The sequence below is a fragment of the Marmota monax genome, unplaced genomic scaffold (genome assembly GCF_021218885.2).
Source record: "Marmota monax isolate L192 unplaced genomic scaffold, Marmota_monax_Labrador192_F-V1.1 WCK01_AAM20220418_F8-fsc00245, whole genome shotgun sequence".
In the NCBI taxonomy this organism is placed as follows: Eukaryota; Metazoa; Chordata; class Mammalia; order Rodentia; family Sciuridae; genus Marmota; species Marmota monax.
Window position 1 is genome coordinate 703,109 of NW_026693895.1, and position 27,171 is coordinate 730,279.

Below are 27,171 nucleotides of genomic sequence, written 5' to 3' on the forward strand. Positions count from 1 at the left end.
CGGGTGCTCTCAGTCATGGCACCCCGACCTCCAGGGCTGTCTTAGAGGCACCCCACGCTGGGAATGACCGTCCCCAGGTGGCCTGAGCCTGCAAAGGGCAGAGAGGACCAGTGTCCAGCAGCTCTGGCCTGCCACCTCCCCGTGGCGGGAGCCTGCGCCCACCATCCCGAAGAGCCTGGGTTGGAAGAGCCTGGGGGGACTGCTTTCCTCCTAACCGCCACAGCGTCCCCGTCCCCCTGGGGGCTCATTTGCATAGCTGTCTCCTGAGTGACAAGGCCATCGCACCTCTCACCTGTGCCCTCTGTCCCTGAATGTCGAGGCCAGGCTGACGACGCCCCTGTGTGGGGAGGACATCCAGGGGCACAAGGACAGGATGGCGGCAGGAGGATCGGGAACAGGGAACCTGGTAGACCCCAGGGCAGCCTGCAGCTGGCGGATGACGTGGGGACCCTCCAGCTCCCAACTCAGAGGGTCTCCACGGGGCAGAGGTGTCCTGCGGCCAGTGTCCAGAGCCGGTGGCGCCTCCCGCTCTGCAGGTCCTCGCAGAGCACAGAGCACAGCCCCCCGGGCTGGAGGCTCTTCAACCAGGGCAGAATCTCCACCACGAAGACCTAGGAACTTCAAAGTCGTCCTTTCCTCGGGGAAAGAGGGGCCACTTAGGAAGTGCTTCAGGACAGTAGCTGCCTCCTTAGGGGAAAGTTAGACCCCTGCTGCAACCACAGACAGGCCTCAAACTGGATTTCCTAGTTTTAAAACTTCGAAAATGAAATTATGAAGTATCAGAACAAAAGGGAGAATATTTTGTAAGCAAGGGGTGGGAACAGACTTTCTAAGCCAGATGAAGCCTGAGCCTCAAAAATAACAGCCGCTTTAGAAGGAATCTGCACAGTGAGCAGCACAGTAGCCAAGACCGGCCGGGAGGGAGGAGTGGGCAGCATGTATATGAACAGTGGGAAATCGAGAGAGAGAGAGAGAGAGAGAGAGAGAGAGAAGGAGGGAGAAGGGAATAAATGGGCAGAGCTATGAGCAGGTTATTTGTAAAAGATCAATTAATAGGGTCTTCTTTTTGTCTGCCAGATCTTTTATTTAGAGGTTATTATTTAGAGACAGGTCTCACTGAGTTGCTTAGGGCCTTGCTAAGTTGCTGAGGCTGGCCTCAGACTTATCCTCCTGCCTTAGACTCCAGAGCTGCTGGGATTACAGGCCTGCACTATGGCGCCTGCCTAGGATCCTTGATTTTAGGATCACTGTCTCTGGAGGCTGCATGTGCTCCGGCACATCCTTTTCAATGTATAGCTACAGCGTTGTTAAACTTGTGCCGTGAACTTCAGCGGGCAGCAGGGGGGTGGCGGGGCGGGGGGGTGTTCTAAACGCAGCCCCAGATGCAGAGCCCGCGTTCAGTCAGGACCACCTGTGTGACTGCTGAGTCAGGTGGCCATGGACACGGAGGCCAAGGCAGGACTTCGACTGTGTGGTTATAAATTGCCAGGGGGTTAACAGCGTGGGAGATGGTGACGCCGCTGTCAAAGGTGCACAGAAGCCGAGGACTGGGGGCCTGGCTGGCAGCACCACTTGTCCCTGGTGCTAGAAAGATCTGAAGGGGTTTCTCCTAAACCCTGAGCTGGCAGGAGACAGCACGGCCCCTTCTCCGTAATGGGCCGTGATACTTGGGGTCCCTGTGCCCATGGGTGTCTGTCCCCTGGTGCTTCTCAGCTGTCACCTTAGAGCAGCCTGGCCATACTTGCCAAGTGGGCAGGGATGGCAGGAACTCTGGGCCCAGCGGAGGCTGCCTGGGCACCGTCTGGACACTCCAGTTCTGAGTCTCAGTCACCGCCCAACTTTGAAGTCACGGTTTCGCTCTCCTGACACACACTCATAGCTGAAGGTGACCCCGCGACGAGAATAACTTTCCATGAACAACCTGGAGTGGCGACTTGACTGTAAAGCCCGGGGTTTTATAAGAAATGCCTGTGTTTGTGTGCGGTTAGCTCTCGTGTGACTGATCTGCGGGCTTCTCGGGGTGGCAATGGCTCGTTTTTGTCATTTCCAAAACCTGACACTCTTTCACTATAATGTGGCACGTTCTCGGTTCTTTAAACTATTTTTCTCTTTGGGTTCTCATGAACTGAGGGTTCCTGTTTTTCTGAACTTTTGGTAGAACCCTGTTTCTGCCAGGCTCACCCAGCACCCTTGTTCCATAACTAGGAAATGAGGCCAAGAGGACACACATTAGAGGTGACATTTGGCCTCTGTCCCTTCTCTGTCACTTGTCACTTGAGGTGATGCTGGAGAGCACCAGAGAAAGGCATAGGAAAAGGAAAACTACAGTTCGGGTGAAAGTCTCCGCTGCGGCCGAGACTCTGGGTGTGCGGTTCACCTGAGCTGGGAGCCACCAGTCTGGGGGACCCCGTGGTCCCTGCATGGGACACATCCACAGCCCACTGGAGTGTGGGTCACGTCACCGGTAAGGATGAAACACGTCTTGCCTTTGTCTTAGCAAATGGAAAGACCAAATTCCACGTCTGAACCTTTGATTCTCTGCCGCCCGCGGAAAGTTCAAAGACAGCAGGAACATTGGTGCACTTCAGTAAGAAAGCATCCTGATCTCCTGCTCCCGGGTCGCCAGTGCGCCCCGTCCTGCAGACAGACAGCCCTGGAGTAGCCGCAGACCTGGGGCTCCGGGGCCTGCTCGGAGGAGCCACCTGGAAGGACACACTGTACCCTGAGTCCACTCCATATCCGTTTGTGAAGGCTGCCATCTACACACCACCAAGCAAGTGGCTCTCACAGGGGACGTTTGTTGCTCACACGCTGAAGGCCTGGTCGGAGATCAGAGGTCAGCTGCGCCCCTCTGAAGGGAGGGTCCATTCCAGGCCTCTCTCTGAGCTTCTGCTGTTCCTGGTTTGCTACGGGGTGACTCCAGAGTCCCGTGACATTCTCTGTGTGTGTGTCGGCTGCTACATGTCCTCTTCTTGTAAGGACACCAGTCACACTGGACTAGGGGCCCACCCTGCTCCAGGACTCTGTTGCCAAACAAGGTCAGCTTCTGAGCTGCGGGGAGTACTGGACCCCGGAGCCCCAGTCAACCCCCACACAGGCCCTGAGCAGAGCCGCCGGCGTCGGTCCGTCCCCCTCTTGTGGTTCCCTGGGCCATCCTCCCCCTGAGTTCGCGCCCCGAAGACCTCCGGTAAGCATCTGCTCTCTTGTCCACGTCTCTGCTAAGGTGTCGATCACGGGTACCCAAGGCCAGGAGCTCAGGGCAGCTCAAACTCCTGCCCCTGTTAGAGGTGCTCCCCAGGGGCCCCCACTGTGGCCTGGCCTCTGCAAGGAACAGGGCTGGCCAGACGGGGCCGCACTCCCCGAGCCCCAGCCTCTCGGCTCTCATGCCACCTGCTGGCTCTAATGTCATGGGCACCCTGAGGCTGCTGCTGCAAGGACAGCGTCCCCTGCTCTCAGGACGGTGGCTGTGTGCACAGGAGCTGCTGGGACAGGTGGAGAGCCGGTGGCCTTCCTTTGGCTCCCCTACCTGTTCGCTGGGTGACCTCAGCTCTGCCTCCTCCCTAGGAAACGGGGATAATCTCTGACAGTCACTATGGGGGCCAAAGTGTGTGACCCCTTAGAACAGCTCAGGCCCAGAGAGGGGGCCGTGAAAACCCACCCAGGCTGGTGCCTTCAGCCCCCCACCCTGCTGTCCCCAGGAGAGGTTTGGTGCCCACACTCCGACCTCCTTCCAAGACCCGCTTCCTAGCCCTTCTGCTTTGCAAATACAATTTGGTGTCAGGGTGACTCTGGGAACCCTCCTGAAGCATGTGGTGTCCAAGTCTCAGCTCTCACTGAGGACTGTCACCTGGGGAGTGAAGTCCTAGTCCCCTGAGAGCACACCTCAAAACCACCACCGATCCTACTGACGGCAACTTACCACTCCGGCCCTTGGGGCTTCACTGGGGACAGAGACCATACAGGGTGGCTCCCCTCTGGCAAGGGCCTCCTGTCCATAAGTCCCAACCTCCCCAGGGGATGCCTGGAAGAGCCCAGGACCCCAAGGACTCACAAGGGAAGCTGCCCATCCTGCACCAGAGGCGGCCAGTGGAGCTCAGGACACAGAGCTCGGTCTCAGGTGCTGACTATGAAAGGGCGGCTGGGGGCCGGGGGACACTGGGGCGGGGGGCGCTGGGGGCCAGGGCACTGGGGGCCAGGGCGCTGGGGGTTGGGGCAGCTCAGAGGCTCAGCACTTGCCCCGCATACGCGAAGCCCTGGGTTCCAGCTCTAGCACCAGAGAACAAAAGCAAAAAGAGAGAGAGAAAGAGAAAAAGAAAGCAAAAGCTCTTTGTGATAGTTTTTGTGAGAAATAAGAAGATAAAGGTCCCATTGCTGAGGATGTTTATACAGTTCCACTTTCAGCTCCTTCACAAAATGAATTAAAGCTGGACAACCGCGTCCTTCCTTGGCCTCCTTCGCAGGTGGCAGGAGACATCCCATCTGCTCTTCTCAAGAGCTGCTGGAAGCTTCCGCAGAAGGTCAGCCCACCAGCCAGAGCCCTGTCCAGGTGAGCGCCAGCCCCGGGTGCTGCTCAGGACTCACTGGGCCCTGGAACAGCTGCTGGGGATGAGTCACACAGACGTTGCCACTTGTCCAGCCCCGAGGGCTGCATTCCTTTAGGGCTGGACAGGCAGCCGTTGTCCACCCCTGAGTGACAGGTCCTGTGGTGTCCAGGTGCCCCACGATAGGCTCAGCCTGTGATGGCAGAGGCCCGTGGTCACAGAGGCAGGTGAGACCGGGACTCATTTCCTCTCAGAACCTCCTGCCTTGCAGTCACCTCTTGAACTGCTGGGTGGCAGTCTCCACCCACCCCGTGTCCCCGGCTCCCCTCTGCGAGCAGGACCGTGAGAGACGCTTCTGGGGACTTCAAAGAGACTACTGCACGGAGATGGGCAGCCAGCACCTGTCAGGCTGGGCTCAGGGGCACCAGCTTCAAAGGCGGATTGGTCGCCTCCAGCCCACAGACCCCAGGGCGGCCACACGGAAGCGGCTAAAGCCAGGACACCTGAGCCTCAGGACGGGGACAGAGCCCTGCAGAGAAGGCTGAGCGCCCAGCTCCGCCCGCTCAACCTGTGACATGTTCCCAGGGCCCTGGGGCCATCCTATGCAGCAAGAGGGGCAGCCTGCACCCAGGAGATGCCTGCTGGGACACTGGCACCTGGAGCCAGCCTGGGGCAGAGCTCTCGGTCCCCACTGACCTGCAGTCTCCCGAGGGTGCAGAAGAGTGGCCCCCTGCTCCTACCTCCTGCAAAAGAGCGCGAGCCTCATCGGGGCTGCATCAGGACGACGTCAAGTCTGATTGAAGTTTAAAAAAAATCAAAAACAAGAAAATGGCCAACTCAGACCCAGAACAGAGAGGGGTGGCCGGTGGCGCGTCCCCGCGTCAGCAGCTATTAGGACCCTGTGGGTCCAACAGATGCACGTGGTTGCCAACAGCCTCAGCCTGAGTCCAGGGCAGGGAGGTCCCTGTGCTCAGAGGAGGAGGGTCAGTGCTGGCCGAACGCTCAGGAGGGCAGCAGGACCCGGATGCTGACACAGTGTCCCTGGGGACTTCCCAGGAGAGGAGGGAGAGTGGACGTGGAGTCCTTTCTGGTGCAGTGGTGCCCGGCAAGCCAGGGCCCAGGAACAGTGACCTGACCCTCTTTAGAATCACAGGGCCATCGAGTGGCTCCAGGGGACGGAGCCAGGAACAAACACAGCATGCACAGGGATGCCTGGGGAAGGGGACGGGCTCCTGGGTGACTGCGGGGACTCTCAGAGGGACTGCTATGGCCGGAACTGCCCTGGCACCCAGTGAACCCAGAGTCTCGGTAATGAAAGTGGCCCCAGGCTGGTGGGTGAGTGTCCAGAGAAAGGCACCATGGTCAGGAACAAACAGCAAAAAGACAAAAAATCCCCTGCGCACAGCCGTCACCATGGAGCCGTCACCACAGAGCACCTGTCAGGCGCAGCGCCTTCCAGAGGATTGTGCCCTGTGGTAGCTGCTCCTGAACACCCATTCTGCAGATCAGGAAACTGAGGCCGGGCACAGAATACGGGCTGTGTGTGCAGCAGGTGACTAGCTGAGCTGGCGTTTGGCCCAGGCAGGGGCATGACCAGGGTGCTTCACGGCCTCCCCAGGGAAGGACAGTCCACATAGCTAGAGCTGAGGCACTGTGTGTGGTGGACAAGCTGTTTGCAACCTCTTGGAACTTGATGGGTGGCTCAGGGGAGGGACAGCCCAGGTCTCAGCCCATTGTGTCTGCACCAGGTCTAATGCTTCTCTCTTAAAAAGCCACCCAAAGCCAGCTTCGGGTACTTGGTAGGACCCTGATCTGAGGTTTGCTTATGCTAATCTAATCAGTCCCTGAGGTGAAACACAGGAGAGTACAGTAGCCCCCCTTTTCCACAGAGGAGACAATCCAAGACCCCTGAGGATGCCCGAAACCTTAGATGGCACCGAATCCTGCATAGCTTATTTTTTTCTTATACATTCTTACTAGGGTAAAGTTTGCAAGTTAGGCACATGAGAGAGTTAACAATAGTAACTAACCATAGAATAGAACAACTGTAACAATATCTATGATAAAATCGCCGGCATCACTGTGGCTTCTCTGTGTTGAACAGGAAGGTAGCAGATACAGTGTGGATACACTGCACCAAGGGCTGATTCGCGTCCCCGGCAGGAGGGAGCAGGATGGTGAGGGATTCCATCATGCGGCTCAGCAAGCAATTTAAAAGTCCCAGATCGATTATTTCTGGAATGTAATGCTTTGTGGACCTTACTTGATCACGTGTAACTGGAACTAGGAAAGGAAAGCTGTGGACAGTGGCGGGGTGGGGTGGGGACTATTGCAAGGATGTCCAACCTCAGACAGGAAAGTTCACCTGCCAACCTGCAGCGGCTACCACAGGTGGCTGTGGGCATAAATCCACTGACGTTAAATAAAACTTCCGGGTCAGTTCTAATCACACTGGCCACCTTCCCATTGCTCAGGAGCCACGTAGGGCTGGTGGTCACTGCGGGCCCGGCAGAAAGACCATCCCCGTCACGGCGGAAGCTGCTGCTGGATGGTGCTGTTGAGAGGCCGTGGAAGGCACTGTGTGACCCCCAGGCCCCCTAAAGCTGTCCCTTTCTGTTCCTCTGCTATCGCTGTGCTCATCACCTGTGGTCAGGGACCAGGCCACCGCCACCGTGCAGGTCTTGCAGCCAGGCACACCAAGTCCCCAGGTGTCAAAGCGCCCTGGTGGCTGCCGGCCCCCACAGACCCTGCCCCTGATTTCTGGCATCACGTAGGCCAAGATGAGGACAGATGAGGACACAGTGGTAAGAGAGAAAGAGAGAGAATTTTAATATTTATTTTTTAGTTTTCGGCGGACACAACATCTTTGTTTGGATGTGGTGCTGAGGATCGAACCCGGGCAGCACTCATGCCAGGCGAGCGCGCTACCGCTTGAGCCACATCCCCAGCCCCGAGGGCCATCACTTTCTGGTACCTTCTGTAGGAGACTGAAATTCATACGCACTGAAGACTCAGTCGGGCAAGTAGAGGAGATTCCACAGGAGAGGATGAGGGACGACGGAATAAAAACAGGCAGAGGACAGAAGAGCCGGTGCCCAACGTCCACACCACCATTTCCAAGGCAATGAACCAGCAACCAAAGCTGTCTGCCGAGCTCGGGCGAGTGAAGCCCCCGCTCCCCAGTGCTGCTGTCCACCCTCTGCCCCTCAGGAGCTGCCCCTCGGGAGCCCAGCCTCCTAGCTCTCCAGCAAGGCCCTTCCCTGGCCCTTCTCTGCCCTCTAGGGCCTACTTCTCCACCGGGCATAAAGGGTCCAGTACACAGGGTCATGCTACTTTCAGGAGCCCACAAAAATGTTTTAATGTATTTTGAAATCAAAGGGAAAAATGAATCTAATAGAAATAGATTTATAGTAATACACCCAGCCTGGATGCTAGCGATCTTTAAGCCAAGGAAGTCATAATGTGTGTGTGTGTGTGTGTGTGTGTTTAATGAGGAAGTGGCCAACAAGGCTGCTAGAGCTCTAGCCATCACCTCTGCACTCCAGACAGGAGACAGAAGGGAAGTGGTAGGCAAAAGGTTAGATGCAGGCTCCTTTAAAGAGTCTTCCCAGAATCCCCTGTGAAGCTTTTGGGTCTAATCTTTCACTGGCCACTCTATCTGGAAAGGGCCTGAGAAATGCAGTTTCTAAGTTGGAAACATTGTCGCCCCGACAACCTGCCAGTTGTTGCCCCACAGGGAGCAGAAGAGGACGGCTTCAGGAGGGACTGCTCTGTCTTTATGCCATCCCCTGGGAGTGGACGCTGGGCAATGGCTCCACTCCTCTGCGACTTTCTCCCTCCAGAAGCTGCAGGAGGGGCCTCAGAGACGGGGCGTCGGGGGCCTTGAGCCGCTAGCCGTGGCGGTCAGACCGCAGACCCTGCTTGCTGATGCCTGCAAGGCCACCACGGCTCTCGCCACCACGCTCTCAGCAGCCTCATGCTGTCCCTGAAGACACAGGGACAATCCTCACACCCTGTGTCTGGGTCCTCTGAACAGGGGCCTCTCTGTCCCCGGTCCACGCAGGAGGGAGGCACGAGGCCGGGCAGCACCATCACTCACAGAGGCCGGGCTCAGTGGACAGCCTGGCTGGGACCCTGGACCTCCCTGGAGAGAAGCCACCAGGGAGGTTGCTGTGGCTGCCCAGGTGACTGACAAAGAGGGTCACCTCCCCCAGCTGGGCCCTGCCGGGGCAGGAAGCATCAGAGCCAGGAATCTGTGTACCCCGTGCCTCCTGCCGGCTCTCTCTGTTGGGACCATGCTCTGCGTCCCCGTCCCCAAGGGCAGCAGAGAGGACCTCAGACCCGGCTCCAAGCCCAGGCTGCTTCCCACAGAGCCAATGGCTCCTGTTTGGAGTGTTTAGAAAGGGTCTGCTTCACTCCTGCAGCCCCTTACAGGTAGGCTGGCAAGTGAGAGGCGCAGGCCCATGGGGGTCCTAGAAAGCCCTTTAAGGAGGCTGACACAGGAGTCTCAACCTTTTGTCCACCACTTTCTTCCTGCCTCCTAAATGCATAGGTGTTGGCCGGAGCTCCAGCAACCTTCTTGGAATTCTAAGACAAGCTGGAGGAAGGCTGAGAGAGCAGGGGATGGATGAACAGTCTGTCCGTTGACCTTGCCCTAAGCGTCTCCCTTCCTGTCAGAGAACAGCACATGACGGGGACAGAATCCTTTTTCTGTGTGGGAGATAATAAGTCAGAGTCCTCTGGGGGCCACTGCTGTTTCATAAAGTTTTCTTGTGTCCAGCGGAATGGATAGAAACCTGTGCGTCCTTCTCATGCTCTGTGAACCGTCTGTGCAAGGAGAAGAGCCGAAATAATATGTTTTCTGCCATAGTTTAAATATTCCTATGAAGTTTTTAAAAGCACAGGGTGGAGAGGGGCCAAAGCCTGGCTTTGCAGATTCCTCCATCTCAAAGCCAAAGAGCAGCAGAGAACCGTGTGGAGAAGACCAGCGTCCCCGCTGGGCCATCCCGACCCCGCTGGGCCATCACGCGCACGACAGTAACAGCTATGTTTTCTGAGTCAGAAGGAATCCTCGGCAGCCAGCACCCCACCCACTCCTGCTTCCTGGGGCCCAACTTCCTTCTGATCTGTGGTCGGCGCCTGCAGGGCCCTGTCCCTGCCCCTGACCCACCCTAGACAGGCTGCCTGCCCCGCCCACGGGCAGGGGAGTCCATGCTGGCTCCAGCGCCTCTTGCAGGGACCCCCACCACACCCACCATCAGCCCCCCCCTGCACCCCACCCTCAGGCCGCCTGGAAGCCCAGCTCTCAGAGGGGACACAGCACAGAAGCTTCTGGAAGGGCCTGTGCTACCTTTCGCGGACCCTGGCAGGTGGGGCGTGAGGATCTGGCTCCTGGCCCCTGTGTGGTCCCGAGAGTGGGGTGGATGAAGAAGGCCACAGCCGTGCCCCTGGCTTGGTTTGTCTTCTTCATACCTTTCAGTCCGTCTCCCCGTGACCAGTAAACAGACTGGACGGCCAAGCCAAGCTGGTGCTGCTGGGGACACGGAGCACAGTCCCGCTCTGCCCTGCCCTCGGGCAGGCCCCAGGCCAGCTGTCCAGTCTGCACTGGTCACCCTGGAGCCCCACACGGAGAGGGTGCCAGGGGACCCCGCCCCAGAGCATCTCCAAGGAGCTGTGGCCCTGGCCTCTGAGGTGGGAGGCAGGGGGAACACCCATGTCCCCAGTGCAGGGTATGGCTGCTCACCCGTCCCCTGCCCCACTCTGGACTCCCCCATTACCTGGCCCTGCCCCCCAAAGTAATTCCCCCATGACCTGGCTCCGCTAAACCCCATGAAACCCAGACTCTCACCAAGGCCCCCGCGATGTGCCCCGTGATGTGCCCCGCGATGTGCCCTATGGAGCTGAATAGAGCCTCGCTGCCCAGAATGCATCCCTCCTCCGTCTCCTGTTCCTCCTGTATTCCCTTCCGCAGGCACCAGCATGTGGTTGACCTGGACGAACGGGGAGTTGTTCTTTGAACTCTGATGTTGACCACAGTGACAATGACAATCCCAAGGTTGTGATGACATCGGGGACCCAGGCTGCCCTGGCGAGGACCAGGAGCATTTCCCACTTACCTAAAAATATCCATTCCCAGGCAGGCCTTGTGGCGCACGCCTGTAACAGCGGCTCGGGAGGCTGAGGCAGGAGGACCAAGTTCAGGGCCAGCCTCAGCAACTAGCGAGGCCCTAAGCAGCTCAGAGAAACCCTGTCTCTAAATAATATAGATAGACAGACAGGCTGGGGGCAGGGTCAGTGTTAAATGCCCTGTCCAATCCCTGCTCCCCCACCTCAAAAAAATGTATATATAGTTGCCCTGAGAGCAGAGGTCACGCCGGGCAAGGAGGCCACCAGAGGGACTCAGCCCAGAATCCTTCCTTGGTGGATGCCCACAGGCAGGCGTGCCCAGGTAGCCCCGGTGTCTGGATGCTTCTCTAAGTGAATGGACGTGGCTCTGAGGGTCATGGAGCCCTCTGGCCCCTTCACAGGAGCGCACGAGCCTGGGGCCATCTTCACACTCATGCCACTGTGAGGACGGGGACTCCAAGCACCTGAGGAACCAGCCTGACACAGGGTGCACCGGGCGGGACATAGGGTGGGACAGCAGAAGCCCCTGGGCTGGAGGCACAAAGAGGCCCCTGTATGGGGAGGGTGGAGAAGGGGCAGCGGGGGTCAGGTAGAGGGCTCTGTGCCCACCCCCAGGCACTTCCCGATGGCACTGATCTGTGGGCATTTCCTTTTTGAGATCATGTCCTTCTAAAACACAGGCTCCATTTCTACCATGGAAGTTCCCCTCTTTGTCCTGCCTGCAACCACACTTGGAGTGAACTTTTGGTAGCTGGATCCCCCCCCCCGCCCCGAGCCCCATGCCACCTCGTGAGCAACCCGTGTGCCCTGTGTCTGCGGCATAGCAAGTGACGCTGCCTACTCACAGGAGTGGGAATGTCGGTCACCCCAGGCTGGATCCTGCTGGGTCAGAGGTGGCCCACCTGCATAGTCCCCATCACTGCCAACCACCTGGAGCCCTGGCCCAGCCCTGCTCACGGGGGACTCAGAGATGCACGGGGTCAGAGTGTGGGACCCGCGATGGCCTGGGGCAGCTGCCTCCTGGGTCCCTGCCTGCGCCCACGGCACCTTCCCACACCTTCCCTGGAAGTGCCTCAGGTCCAGGGTGGACCAATCACCAGGACAGACCGACAGACAGACAGGGCCTCCCTGCTGGCCCAGTCCTCAGCCTTGGACAGGCCCTGCCGGCCTGGGCACCGCAGGGCCATTCTTCTCCATGGCTGGGAGCTCAGGCCAGCCCAGGGCCTGAGGCCAGCTCAGCCAGGGCAGCAGGGCTGGGCCATCAGCCTCAGAGCTGCCCTCCAGGGCTCTTGCCAAGCGGCAGCCTCAGGGTGTGGCAGGGCCTGTGACCCAGAGCTGGGACCCCACCCAGCCTTATCTGCCCTCAGAAAACCACCTGGGCCACCAAACAGAACCCAGGGCTGCTCCCCAGGGCTGTGTGCCCCAGGGCTGCTGTGTCCCAGGACTGTCATGTCCCAGGGCTGCTGTGCCCCAAGGCTGCCCGTGCAAAGCCCAGCCCACACCAGGGAAGCCTCCCTCCTGGACCGTGGCCCTCTGACTTGAGGCCCACCTCACCTCCCTCCTACGTGTCACCCATCCAGCTTCGAGGTTCCGGGCCTCACCGACCCTCCTGCCCCACCCCTCAGTTTGTGTGACCCACAGCCAGCCAGTGGCCAGGACGCGGGCGCAGCCTGAGGGCTCATTCATCACTGTTGCTCAGCCACATCCTCAAGGGGGGCCTAGAAGTCACCAGCTCTGGCCACAGGAGGCGACGTTCCCACCTCCACCACCAGACCCCAAGCTGGCGCCTTGCAGCGGAGCCCAGGGCCCCCGAGAGCCCCAGGCCCCCGGCAGCCGTGGCAGCAGTGTCAACCAGGGCCCAGCAGCTGAGCCCTAGAAGCACCCCCAGGTTCAGAAAGTCACTGCTGAGTCATTGTCAACCCAGGAAGCTGCCACTCAGAGCCCAAGGTGGCTCTGAAAAAGCTCCCCGTCATGCCTGCTGGCCCCGGGGCTGCCTCTTAGGCAAATTCGAAAAGTGTTTATCACAAGGTATTTATGACATTTCAACCGTCCCAGTTACAGTAACGGGGTGACATTAAAAGAAGGCTTCCTGGTGTCACTTGGCAGTAAAGCCAGCCGAATAGGGGCTGCTCGCTGTCAGGCCACTCAGCCCCCAGCCCTCCAGGACCCTCGTCCACCCCCGCCCTGGCCCCTCAGCTTCTTTCCTTCCTGATTTTACCAATTTGTGACTCTCAGCATCCAAGGGAAGGAAAGGACATAAAATAAGCCCCTGGACTCATTCATCGGGTCCAGGGAAGGAAGAACAACCTCCACCCTCTTCCTGTGGACACTTTACCGAAGCCGGGCAGCTCTGCCTGGGCTGCAGGGACCAGAGGCCACAGTTTGCTCCAGGGTTCTTTCCTCCAAGCCTGAGAAGCAGAAGCCAACGGCCCAGCTCTGGGGCTTGCACAAAATCCAGACACCTCCACCTCCGAACCTCTGTGCCCTGGGAGCAGCCTGACCGCTCCTCTCCAGCCAAGCACCTCCTCTCGAGTCTCCCTCCAAGACAGCAAGATGCTGTCACAGTGAGCCACCAAACACCTCCTCCAAGAGCCCAGCCCAAACCCAGCAGCCCCAGGCTGGGGGGCAGAGAGCCGCTTCTCCAGACGCACAGACCCTCAACGTCTCCCAAAACCCACGTCCACTCCAGGACGCACCATGAGCAATGAGGATAAATGACAGGCACATACTCACCAGGGAGAAGCTGAGGGCTGTTCCTTCCCGGGGACCAAAGTCATGCTCAGGCCCAGCCTGCCCGCACGGAGCGCTGCTTTAAAACTGACCGAGCGGTACAGTCACCACCGGCTCCCTCCATTCCCAGTGATGTCCACACAATCAAGACCAAAAAAAAAAACAGGCGCACACCTCGGCCCTCATTCTCATTGGGACGATGACTCATGCTGACTCTCAGCCGCCACTTCCTCCCCCTGCATTCTCTTCATACTTGCGAGCTGGGCTGGTCCAGTTCCCAGGGTCTCTGCCGCCCTTCCGGAAAGAGCAGCCTTCCTGACCCAGGCAGAGAGGTCCCAGGGCTGCTCCCACGGTCCTAACCCCCGGGATCGCCTACCCTGGGAAATGCTTTATTTAGGCGACTTGGGAACCACCGAGAAATGAGATGCATGATCCTACATGCATTTGAATGTCAAGTACAGGCTGAAATTGTGCAGGGCGCTGCGAAAGTTCCGGGGAAGGGAAAAGAATGAGAAATGGGCTCGTTACTCTTTAAGGCGCTTGGGTTTGCTGTGCCCTGCTAACACCCATTTCCGGGCTGCTTTCTTCCTCCCCATCCCCTGATATCACAAGTCCCAGCGTTCGGCACCAGCACCTCTGCAGAGCTGCTGACCAGGGCTGCTGTGCGGTCCTCGACTCTGGAGACCTGTCTCTTGTCTGCATCCGACAGATTTCCAAGACTGAGCTGGACTAGCTCAGCCCAGTCCCCGGGGTGAGACGCTCTGGCTTGGCACTCGCGCTTCTGAAACGGTTGACACGTGTTTCTGTGCAGGCGCGGAGGTGGCCGCCTGCCTCCAGTTTTCTTTTGAATGATGCGGAGGGCGGGGCAGTCTCCCCACTGGGCATTTTTTGAATTATGAAAAGCAGTGGGGAGAGCAGACTCCATGTGTCACCCAGCAGGTCTGTGGAGCCTCCCAGGGCAGAGCCACATCTGTGTGGCCGACTGGGCCTGGAGGGCCCCCGCCCCCGCCCCACCGAGAGCGGGACGGATCTCAGGGGGAGTCCTGCTTCCCTATTCTCTATCTCAGATCTTTCACCAGCGAAATCAGGGCATCTTCCCGTTGGGCAATACCAAGTGTTTGCTTTCCCTATAAAAGTCGGCCACTTGGTCAAACCTGAGTCCTTGCAGTTTCGTTTTGGGGTTATTTTTTTCCCAGGAAGGCGCAAAGCCTGCTGCTTTGCTGGAGTTTAGGAACATCTTTGTCTGCAGAGTGTTTTGGATTTTTTTTTTTAATTGTTTGTCGTGGTTCTGGGACTGAACCCAGGGGGCTTAACAGCTGACCTGCATCCCCAGGCTTTTTATTTTTTTATTTTGAGACAGGGTCTCCCTAAGTTTCTTAGGGCCTCACAAAGTTGCTGAGGCTAGCTCTGAACTTGAGATCCTCCTGCCTCAGGCTCCAGAGCCGCTGGGATGACAGGTGTGCACCACGGTGCCCGGCTGCAGTGTGTATTGTTTGGGGCGAGAGGCAGCGTCTCACCTCTGTCCTCCACGGGGACAGATCTCAGGCGGCGGAAGTGCAGTGACCCCCAGAAATCTTCATGCCGTCCTGTCTGTCCTGTGTGGGGAAGGCCAGCCTTGACCTTGTGCATGAAGTCGCTCCTTGGCCAACTCAAGAGTCCCTGTGAGAACAGAAATAAACAAACAAATAAATATGAAAAGCAACAGCAGGAAGGAATGCAAGAAACCAAAGTCATTTAGAAACACGGCCATGCCCCCTTTGCTGCTCTGGAGTGGTTCCCTCCACGGCAATGTGTTACCATGGGGCTTCTGGAAGGTTCCAGGGCAGGGCCTCAGCCCCATACCCAGGCTTTCTCCCAGAGGGAATTTGGTGGTGAGGAGGAAGGGGTGAGGCCAGACGGCTTGAGGAGAGCACTTGGCTTTGACGAGGGAGCGTGCAGGTGGGTTTTCCTCCAAAGCCTCCAGGAGCGAGCCCCGGCCTCCATACCTCCACTTTGGTCTGCGAGACCCTGAGCCGACAGCCTGCTTTCTGACTGATGGAACTGAGAGCCTACAGATGAAGGCTGTCTAAGTCACTCTGTCACACAGCATGAGAAGAACACACTTGGCTGGGCGCAGTGGCACACACCTGTCATCCCAGCAGTTAGAGAGGCTGAGGCAGGAGGATCTTGAGTTCAAGGCCAGCCTCAACAACTTAGTGAGGTTCTAAGCAACTCAGGGAGACCCTGCCTGTAAATAAAAATATAAAAAGGGATGGGATGTGGCTCAGTGGTTAAGTGCCCAAGATTCAAGACTTCAACGGCCTTGAAAAGAATTCACTCCTGCCGTGGCCACAGGGGGCTGTGGAATCCCCTCAGGCGGGAGCCTGACAGACTACGTTAATCTCTAGCGACCCTTCATGGGAACCGCGGGTTCGGTGTGTAAGAGGCCTCTGGCCAAGGGCCCAAGAGGAAGTCTCCAGGCTGGCGCTCGGCCCTGCACGGTCCCCCTCTGCCCACCCAGCCTCCCCAGTGAGGCCGCCTCCTCTGCATTCCTCAAAGGATGTGCCCACCCCCGCCCCACCCCCCTCCCCAGCTCGGCCACCAGCTCTGAGTGCCCCCCACACACACTTGGGTGAGGACACACAGCCTCGGATCTGATGACCCACTCCAGCTGTCACATCCGCAGGGCGACTTGGGTCCGGGCAGGATTTAAGGGTTCGTCCTGGGGTCATGAGGAAGGGCCTGAGCCTCTGCTTCCCAGGCAGAGGTAGAGGAGGCCCCTGGTCATGGGGGTCCCCAGCACAGCACGGGTGGGGGGTGGATAAGCCGGGGAGGGGGCTGGGCCCCGCAGGCCACGCCCGACACTGTGGTCATCTTGTCTCCTGTCCAGGAACAGTGCACATGGCCACCTGCCATACGCCAGGGTTCTCAGTTAAGAAAGGGGAGACGGGATACCAGGCAGAACAGGCAGCTCCTCAGGACCCGACGGCCAGGCCTGGCCACCTGTGATCTTCCATGGGATTGGACGCTGGGAAAGGGAAGACCCCCGTTCCTTGTGGGCACAGGTGGAGGGACACCGCCCTCCACAGGGAGGACACAATCAGCACGCAGGGCAGACAGAGCCAGCAGAGGGACAGCGCTCCCTCTAGGAAGGAGGCATCACCAGGGGAACCAGGCGCCCTCGGCTGAGGCTGTGGGGCGTGGGTGGGGGGTGACTGCCATAAAGACCGCAGTCTGTAGTGATGGATGGCCAGCTTCTGTCATTACCAGTCCGCGGGTGACATCGGGGACCCCTCTGGTGGATCCTGCCTCCTCACAGAGCCCCCGCAACCCCTCCGTCCAGGCTGACCCTTGTATGGTCTCAGACGGAAAACACTGGTCATGTCCTCGTGCCCACACCTGGTCCCCTGTCACCTCTTGGGGGCCTTCCTCAGCCCCCCTCCCCCTGTGCTCTGTGAGCTCCTTGCCATCCCTCTGCAATCCACCACCCCTCCCACCAGACTGAAAGGACCTGGGGGGAAAATCCCCTCCCACCCACATACCCTCCCACATGTGACCTTTCACGTTTGTCCCTGGATGGAAGAACCAACAACCAGCAGCCGGAGCTTCGGTGTGTGGCAAACGTCATCCAAACAGGTGTCTTCTGAACCCCCTCCATCTGCACCGCCCTCGAGAGAAGGAGAGAGGCTAGAGGTACTCCCAGAGTACCAACCGCCATTGCGGACACACAGCAAGACCTCACGACCAGCCCTGGCCGCTCAAGTTGGATCGTTTTTCTCTGCGCAGTGACCCTGAGAGGCCCGTCCCTGCCAGCTCCTGGCCCGTGTGGTGTGGCATGTTGGGTGGGTGTGGTTTTTCTTGGTGGCACTGTTCTGTGACCAGTGCTACTCGGAAGTCGAGGACTTGTAATCGGTTCTGAAATCCAGGGCCTCATGAAGTCAGAAAAGTGGCCAGGAGTGAATCCCAAACAGCAAGGGGCGTCCGAGTGGCTCAGACAGAGACCCACGGCGAGGCCAGGCCCGTGCTGTGTTCCAGCAGGGATCGAGGTGGCCACCGTCCAGTCCCATGGGAGCAAGTCAAGGGCCACAGTGGAGGGCGGGGCCGAGCAGGCCTGAGCAGGGCAGCGCGTGGGGCTGATGGGAAGCTGCGGGTTGAACCGGGTGTCAGAGGCCAGACCCAGGAGAGGCGCAGCCTTCATCCCCGCTGGGCGGAGCTGGGCCCCGGAGCTGGGCCTGGGGAGAGCAGGGGACCTGGAGGACTGCTGGGCTTGACCACCCTCCTCCTCCCTGTGCTCCTCCAAAGGGGCCGGTCAGGGTGGAGGGACAGCGGCCGGGTTGCCCGCGCTGGGGAGGCCAGAGGGAGCCCCTCCTGATGGACGCGTGTTTCCTTTGGGGCAATGGAAGGTCTTAGAGCCACACAGAGGTCGTGGTTTTACGCTGTGGTCACATAAATGCTGTGGAATTGCTCATTTCCACGTGGCCAAGTGCCTGCCGCGTGGACTCCACCTCGGTCTTTAAAGACATGGGATGGTTTAGCGGTGGGCGCCCACCCCCGGCCTTCCCGCCCAAAAGAGCTTGCAGCTCCCGGGTGGGCCTGCGTCACCAACAGACAATGGCCCTGGTGTTGTCCCCAGGGGGTCTCAGCAGGCACCAGCCAAGGCCTGGATGTCTGGGGCTCCCTGCTGGTCCGGGCTTGAGGGTCCCGCTTCCCCTCTGGGAGGGGCCGCTGTCCCCGCCTGTCCCTGCCCCACAGCAGGGTCTTGGCTGTGCAGAAGCCAATGCGTCCTGCTCTGCTACCTGCGGATGGGCCTCCAGGTCCAAGAAGGCCACACAGGACCCTGCTGAGACTGCCCCGGGCCCCACGAAGACCAGAGCACCCCACAGAAGGCTGGTTGCCTAACCCACATCTCTGGTCCCCTTTGTCCCTAATAATTGAGCCCCTGGTTTGGGGGCCAGACAGAATGAGCCTTCCTAGAGCAATCACCCTGCTGATTCCTCGCAGCTGGACATGGCCACCCGCCGAAGGAACCGGCTGAGGGAACGCTGGCTGCTGCCCGCTAGTCCTGTCCCCCGCCCCTGGTTCCCTGCACCCGGAGGGTCAAAGGTCTTGGGCTGGGCTTTGTGGTCACGGGTTTCTGTTCAAGGCAACCAGCCCTGGAGGTCACTGGTGTAATGACTCCTTCCTAGTCAACCCCAGGTCCCAGACTGAGAAGCCACCATGCGGTCTGGGGTTGGGTGGATGCCCTTGTCCTCTCAGATCTCTCAGGATTGATCAGGACATGAACCGTCTCTAGCAGAACAATCCCACGTGTTCCCGCAGGAAAACTTGCCGAGTGCCAGGGGAAGGATCGCCGTGAGCCTGCAGGCCACCCCTCCTGGCCTGTGCAGCGTCTGGGCGGACTTACAGGGTCGTGAGGGAAACAGCCTTGCCCTCCATCCCCCCATCCACTATGTGCCTGGAGGGCGACCGCAGAGCACCCTCATTTCACCAAGGATAGGTTTAGCACGCTCTAAAGAGGAAGTCCTTCTGTGACGCTGTCATGAAACTTCTGCTCTATTCTCAGGTCATTTTTGATATTCTCATTTTGTAGGCGAGGTCATCCACAGACGGCCCAGGGACACGGCTGCCACGGGCTTCTGCTTAACATTTGCCTGGTCTCCTCCTCCACTTGCTCCTCCTCCTCCTACTCATGCTCCTCCTCCTCCCTGTGCTCCTCCTCCTCCATGTGCTCCTCCTCCTCCACGTGCTCCTCCTCCTCCCTGTGCTCCTCCTCCTCCACGTGCTCCTCCTCCTCCACGTGCTCCTCCTCTCCATGCTCCTCCTCCTCCCTGTGCTCCTCCTCCTCCACGTGCTCCTCCTCCTCCCTGTGCTCCTCCTCCTCCACGTGCTCCTCCTCCTCCTACTCGTGCTCCTCCTCCTCCACATGCTCCTCCTCCTCCCTGCGCTCCTCCTCTCCATGCTCCTCCTCCTCCTACTCATGCTCCTCCTCCTCCCTGTGCTCCTCCTCCTCCTACTCGTGCTCCTCCTCCTCCACATGCTCCTCCTCCTCCACGTGCTCCTCCTCCTCCCTGTGCTTCTCCTCCTCCACGTGCTCCTCCTCCTCCACATGCTCCTCCTCCTCCATGTGCTCCTCCTCCTCCCTGTGCTCCTCCTCCTCCACGTGCTCCTCCTCCTCCATGTGCTCCTCCTCCTCCCCTCCTGTCTCTCTCCCTCCTTTCCCACTCCTGTGTCCACACTGTTCACATGATGGTCCCTGCTTTATTTCACTTATAAGCATTACTAAAACCCCAGGGCCTGGCACGAGGTCTGCTTTTACTGGTGGGCTTCAGACGATCCTCCGTGGGATCTCACCCAGGCTTCATAGGCAAAGGCAAGTTAGAAGGGCCTCCAGGACGTCCCTCCAAAGTCAGGGGCTGCTCCCCGTCCGCGGAGCAGGCAGCAGAACCCAGGCCGTGGAGGGAAGGACGCGGCGACCCCCCAGCTGCCTGCTGGTGCCCAGGGCCCAGTTCCCGCCTGCCAGGAGCCCGGCCAGCCCAGAAGCGCTTTCCTGCAAAAGCACAGGTCAGTTTTGCACCCAGGAGGTAGGCCCCAGCAGGGGACGCCCCAGACACGGAAGGGGAGGGAGGCCAGGGGAGTGACAGGCAGGGACAGCTCAGGGCTGCTGGCTTCACCTCAGAACAGCGAGCAGTCGGTCCAAATGTGTGCATTTGAAGTCACCTGGGGGCCCAGGACAAGGAGGGCAGGCCTGGCAGTCTGAGCAGCCCTGGACGTGGACTCAAAATGGACCGGCCCAGGCTCCTGGGGTCCCATTTGGTCTCTTAAAGAAAACTGTCTTTTCTGCAGAGACAATGATACAGGGCAGGGCCCCGCCCACTTGCTCACTCCTGTGTCCCCAACATCTGGACGGTGCCTGACGCACACTGCAGCATTCAGAATCCTGGATGGACAGTGACTCTTCACCAGGCCCCTTACGCATTGAAACCCAACCCAGTCCGGGCTCATGAGAACATTCCAGTGCAGCAGAGCCGATCACCAGGCTCCAAAGGTGCTCTTCAGTGCCTGACGGGCCGCGTCCCGGGAAATCCACCAGGAAACTGCACAAGCGCTTCACACAGGTGACGTCCCAAACCTGCTCGGCATCCCAGTGCCCCAGGAGGGGCCACGACACATGGTCCACCCAGGACAGAGAGGAGTGCCCTGCTGCCGGCCTTTCCAGAAATGACCGCATCTCTAGCCCAGGAAAGGATCAGACCCACAGTGGGCAGCGGCCCTGTCCTGGATGAGTGTCTCTTGGGGCCACACTGAAGAAGCAGGAGTGACAGGCTCAGCAGCGGCTCTGCCCCCTCACTGCCCCGATCCCCAGGGTAAGGCAGACGTGGCTTCAGAGAAAGAAGGGCAGAGGGACCTGGGGGACATGCCCTGAGGGGCAGACAGACTCTCCTGGCCTCGGTATGGTCACCTTCCTCAAATCTCTTGTCCTTCCCCTTCTCATTCTTTTACGTCCCCCCAGTACCAGGCAAGAACATGGAGTAGCACTGCGGATGCTGAAGGTCAGTGGCCCACAGGGCTGGCGGTGTCCTCAGTGAGCTGTCCGGAGCAGGGTAATGTCATTCTGCCTCCAGGAACATGCAGCAGCAGGTGGAACCTTGAAAGAATATTTTGGGGCAGGATGTGGTGGCACATGCCTGGAATCCCAGCAGCTTGGGAGGCTGAGGTAGGAGGATGGTAAGTTCAAGACCAGCCTCAGCATCTTAGCAGCGAGGCCCTGAGCAATTTAGTGAGACCCTGTCTCTAAATAAAAATTAAAAAGGGCTGGGTATGTGGCTCAGTGGTTAAGCACCCCTGGATTCAATCCCCAGTACCAAAAAATAAATAAATGAATTAATAAGAACATTTTGGAAAATAAAGAAGAGTATCTGAGGCCATGTGGAAGCTCAAAAGCCGGGCATTGCTTGTCTGAGGAACCGCAGGGGCCTCTGCACCAGGGGAGAGTTGTCCTGCCACCTCCCTGCCCTGGGAGACAGGGCCAAGGAGTCCTGCAGCACGGAAGGGTTTTGTCTGCTCCATGAGGCAGTGAGGCCCAGAGAGGTTCAGCAGTTCACCCAAGGAGACACAGCAGTGGCGAGCAGTGACCCACACTTAGACCATCTCTCTGGAACTGGACCTCTGATCACTAGCCATGGTAGGAAGATGGAGGTAAGCAGATGAGACCCCAGGTCTCTAATGGAGAGCGACTTTGTCCCAAGCCACCGACAGCAAAGCAGGGCAGGACTGGGCCTCTGAGGGCTGCCTGGATGCTGTCACTTACTCTCCACCGTGTCCCCAGGCAGGCCACACACTGAGACACTGGAAGACAGCTGCTGGGTGGAGCAGCCCGGCCTTCTGCAGGGCGTGCACCAGGAAGGCCCCAGCCCCGCCCGGCTAGCCCAGGCGGGTGGCCCTGATTTCCAGGTCAGACTTGGGCGACAGTTAGCCAAGGCGTCGTTGACTTGGGGGCCTCGGGGGGCACACATGGGGCAGAGAGGGGCACTGAGGTGTCTTCAGCCATGTAGGGCAGAGGCGCTGCAGGCCATGAGGACATTCGGATCCGGGTGGACCTGTGTTCACTTCCAAGGCGCCGACCAGAACAGCCGTAAAGGAGGGAAAGTTATTTAAGGGCTCAGGGTTCAGAGGTCCTAGTCCGTGGAAGGCTGCTTCATTTCTTGGGGCTCAAGGTGAGGCTGAACGTCATACGGCTGAGTGTGTGCTGGAGGGAAGCAGCTCACGAGGTGATCCAGAAGCAGAGAGAGACCCCGCTACCTGGTGCAAGTACACACCCCAGAGCCAGCCCCATGCCCACCTGCCCAGCCACACCCACCACCTCAGCTGCCATCAGCTCATCCCACCCGGGGCTGATCACTGACCCCTGCCATTTCTCCTCTGAACCTTCTTGTCTCTCAGCTGAGCTCCTGGGGGCCGCCTCACACCCATATCCTGGGTTGTTCACCACCCACAGCACCAGCGCTGAAGGGAGCTCGTGGGTAAAGCCCAGGAAACACCAAAGTGCATCTCACCAGCCAATTGTGACTAGATCATCCTCAATTTACTGAGGTTGGCACTTCTGTCCTGGTTCCGGTATGGGGTCAAGGCAAATCCCTCTGCAGAGGCCCTGTTAAATTAAAAGGGTTCCAGACTCACGCAGTGGGCACACCTGTGATCCCAGCCGCTCAGGGAGCTAAGGCAGGAGGATCATAAGCAACTCAGCGAGACCCTGTCTCTAAATAACATATGTGGCTCCGTGGGAAAGCACCCCTGGGTTCGATCCCCAAAAATAAAGAGGCTTCCCGAGCACCCCACGTTGACCTCTGGTGTAATGACACACCAAGGTGGACCGTGAAGGCCAGAAGCCGCGAGTCAGGCCCGATTTCAGAATCGGCTCCAAGGGTCTGGGAACAAGGGTGCCCTATTTGGGAGGCGACAAGGGTCACTCCTTCCCGTCACACAGACAGGACTCTCATTCCAACCCATGCAGCTTTTCCTTATCCGAGACATTTAGGTGGTAGCCCCAGGCAAGCTGATCCTAAAACCCACATCGTGCCCTGATCCAAAGCAGGTCTGTTTCAAAGCCTTGGCCCACAAGCCACCTTTGCCAAATCCGAGTTCTGTGTTGGAGGGGACAGGATTTCGCAAAACAGAGATAGGAAGTATTGGCTGGAGGGGTGACCATGGGGAGGGGGAGGGGGAGGGACAGGAAGAGGAGGGGGGGAAGTGACCATGCCTGGCCGGCCGAGGCTGCCCGCCCCCCACCCCCCGGGGGGGGACAGAAGGACATGCTCAATGTCTGGGCATTTGCATACCCCCAGGTCTGCATGACGTCATCCCCATGATGAGGAAGAATATTTTAAAATACCTTCTCTATAACTCCAGTTTTAAATTCAGGGTAAAACCTGTTGGGGCTTCCTGCACGATTCACTCCGATGCATTTGGCAGATGAATGGTTGGTCCTGCGTCTTATAGAGAGCTCAGGGAACATTCTAGCCACCCAGGAGCCCAGGAGCATTCCCCGGTTTTTATTTTCCCAGCACTTCCCTTCCCTCTGTCCCCCAGGGCCCCTCATTGTCCCCCAGGGCCCCTCATTGCCATCGAGCCTGCAGCCTCTGCCCCAGGACACACCCTGATGGTCTGCAGAGCAGACCCCCAAGTCCTTCCAAAGGTGACATCTCCTGGATTCCTTAGAAAGAAATAGTGGTAGCAACTTCCTGAAATGTCACTGGACTCTACCAATGGCCCCAAAGGACAGGACAGTTCCCCAAACTACTCAAGGAAATGGCCGATGCTGGGCAGAGTCTCGCTGTGGTCCTTTCCATCCCTGTTTCTTTGGGTCCTACCTACCAGAAGGACCGTCCTTCCCCCAGTCTTCAGGTCGCTTTACGTGAGCCGGCACAAGGGAAGCCTGGCCCACGCCCCACGCACCCAGGTACTCCTCCTGGAAGCCCAGCGCTCCTTCAGAAGGGGCTCATCGGTCCTCACAGCTCCTAGGCCAAGACACTGGGCCTGGGGACAGCCAGGCCACTCCATCAGGGAGGCCGTGCAATGCCTGTGTGAGAACAGCCAGGAAATAATAATAATAATAATAATCAGGTGACCTCCTCAGTCTTCAAAGGAGAATATCGGCCCAAGCAGTTTCCATGATTGGCCCCACATGGAAAGTTTATTTCATTTGTTAGAAATTTTTTGGTGGACTGGAGGACAGAGCTCTGGCTGGGTCCTGGTACCTGAGGGAGAAGAGCATTTAGGCTCTTAAACACTGCAGTGTGGCTGGGCATTGTCACCCACGCCTGTAATCCCAGCAGCTCCAGAGGCTGAGGCAGGAGGATCACAAGTTCAAAGCCAGCCTCAGCAACAGTGAGGCCCTAAGCAACTCAGTGAGCCCCTGTCTCTAAATAAAATACAAAATAGGGCTGGGATGTGGCTCAGGGGTCGAGTGCCCCTGAGTTCAATCCCCAGGAACCCCCACCAAAAAAAAAAAAAAAACAACCCTGCAGTGTCTGAACATCGATCACCAGGCCAGATCCTTCTTGGATCCCCGGGATTGAAGGGACTGGACGACGGGGCTTGGAAGGAAACAGGACGTCTCCAGTTACCAAACTGATACCCAGAGCTACGCACAAAATGTATGAATCATGTCTCCCTCAACCTCCGTGGGAACATGGCAGCCGCTAGCTTAGGACACTGTGGTCCCAACATAAGTCTGAAACAGATCCTGATCCTGTTTAATAAAGAGAAAAAAAGCACAGGATTGTGAGTTTTGTCACTGGAAGTCACCAGCCCCTCACTGGTGTCCAGGGAGGTCGCTCTCCAGGCAGGGGCTGGGTCTCCTGCTTCAAAGGGTCAGAGGGACTCCGCATGCCCACAGGCCTCTTTCTGTCCTTCCGAATACCAGCCACTCCCATTTCCTCCTCCTGACCCGTCGGGGACTCCCGAGAGAAGTGCTCCCGCGAAGCCCCCACCCCAGTGCTCCTGAGGCTGCCTCCACTCGCGTTCATGGCCTGGGGACAGAGGGTGCTGCGGATCTATACAACAGGGCGCCCACCACCGTCGCCATCCATGGGCCATGTCCCCATCTATGGGCTTCTGCTGGACTCTCCGCACAGGACCAGGGCTGGCAGGGAGCTGACCGCCTCCCCTCCTTCCCAGAGTTCACCTCCCAAGCCTCCCTTAGTTCTTTGAGCTGGTCTCAGGTCTCTCCATAAATTCTCTCTTATGTAACCTCAAGTTTTCTCTTTCTTGCTACCAAACAGCCTGACAGATAGAACATGTGAGTCCCCCACTTTTGTCACTCAACACTAACCAGCACACCCGATCACAGCATCTCATGTAATTGTCACCGCCTCCCCAAGCTGCCCTGAGGGGACAAAGTGGACTCCTTCTCAGGACTGGGCAGGATGGCTGTTAACCCCAGGAACCAGCACCCAGAGGGCCTCCTAAGGTTCTAGAGTCACTCACGTAGGGAAGATTCGTTGGTGTCTCTACAGCTAAAAGCCACCTTGGGGACGTGGGACAGAGCAGACTCACTGGCTTACCTGAGTTGCTAGACTAGGAGTGCCAAGCCCACCATGTGCACACGGATTCTTCTCCTTCATCGGTCTGTGTGGTACCCAGATGGCCACTCCTTCCTCACACCTGGCAGCCCTCACAGGACAACAGCTGGCTGGCTTAGCATGTGTTAGGACCGGGACAAGGGGCATGGGTCACAGAACCTACTGCGACTCCAAGACAGGTGAGGTGTGGCAAGCAGCAGCACGAATAGGCCAGACGGAGAGGGGCAGTCCTCCCTGTCAAGACCCCCCGCGCAGACCCAGGGCAGAGTCCAGGAGAGACGCAGAACCCCGTCCATGTCGTTGCCACCTCCCGGAGGTGGGGACTTGTCTAAAAAGAAAACCACGGAAAGAGCCCGATGTCTCCGCTGAAGCCGTGTGCAGAGGAGAGGCTCCAGGATTCACGCGGGGGGTGAAGATGGGGTGGCGGGGCTGTGGAGGGTCACAAGAGCCCCAGAGAGCAAGGCTAAGGGGACAGCCAGACACACAGACCCCCGCAGTGGGCAATCCAGGGACCAGAACTGGGGGTGGGAGGGGACCGCAGGACCCTGAGGATGGGGCAGAGGATTTATTCCAAGACACTCGGAGCTGGGGTCCTTAGCAAGACCCTTGCCAAGAGAGAAGGAAGGGCCATTGTAAGAAAGGACCTCTGGGCTTGGTGTGGAGGGGCCAGGAGCCACAGAGGACACTGGGGGCAGGAGCAGGGCAGCAGAAAGGAGGCCATCAGACTCAGAGAGAGAAGCTCAAATGGCACACCAAGCGTCCCCCGGCACCCAAGAAGTCAAGACAGACCAGACAGGAGTGGGAGAGCAGGAAGGGACGCCTGGGGGAGAGGTCAGCCATGTGGGGAGCCCCCACATCTCCAGCCCAGGCAGCTCTGCAAAGCGGGGGATTCTGCTCATTTACAGATGAGCAACGGAGGCCCGAGCCCAGATGCTCTTGGGGAGCAGAGCTGGGCAATTCCCAAGCTGTGGGATCCTAAGGCTGGGCTTTTCCTTGTAGGCTCCTGTGTCTCCGGGCAGAAGCTGTGTCCCCCCCAGACACTGAGCACCTGCACTCAGAACAAAGGAGATGGGGTTGGGTCTTCTCACGAGCTCGGTACGTCTGTGCTTTGAGGTTGCAGAACAGGACTGTCTCCGGGTTCCGCTGTAGTGATGAAATCCAGGGACTTCCTAGCAGTACACAGTCAGAAGCTCTGGAACCCACAGTGGCCAGACCCAGACCCAAGATAGAGCCTGGCAGGTGCTCAAGCTGAGGCTAGGACTCTAGGTCCAATCCTGTCTCCAAATGCCGGGCCACAAAGCTGCTCCTGGGCAGCTCAGTCCAGGCTGTCTTTTGCCCTCTTAAAACTTGCCTTCGAGACCATAGTGACACTGGAGGCAGGCTTTGCAGAGCACAGCCCGTCCCGGGGTCTTTGGTCCTACTCTGGAGCCTGCCCAATGCAAGGACTATTTCACCCTCCATGAAGACCCAGTCAGTAGTCACTCAGGCTCCAGAGTTTGACACCTCTGAGGAGACCGCTATCAGCCGGCGCAGAAGCACCTATGGCGTGATGAAAATGGCCTCCGTGACCAAAATGCAGTGCACTGTCTTCTCATGGTGGAGTTGAGGCCACCCTCAGCCAGCCAGCTCCCCACGGAGGGCTGCTGCCCTGGGCCTAGTGTCCCAGTGGGCAGTGAGGGAAGTGACGTGAGCCACACCTGGACCAAGGCTTCAGA

The 27,171-nt window shown here is 58.6% G+C and overlaps 1 long non-coding RNA gene across 1 annotated transcript in view; it reads right to left on the reverse strand.

Moving 5' to 3' along the window:
* The window catches only part of LOC124105601 (uncharacterized), an 80,475-nt gene extending 66,268 nt beyond the window's left edge, over positions 1–14,207 (reverse strand). Inside the window, exon 1 of the long non-coding RNA XR_006855793.2 lies at positions 13,401–14,207. This is a non-coding gene — a long non-coding RNA (uncharacterized LOC124105601). The remainder of the gene's footprint in view (positions 1–13,400) is intronic.
* Between the last annotated feature and the right edge of the window lie 12,964 nt (positions 14,208–27,171).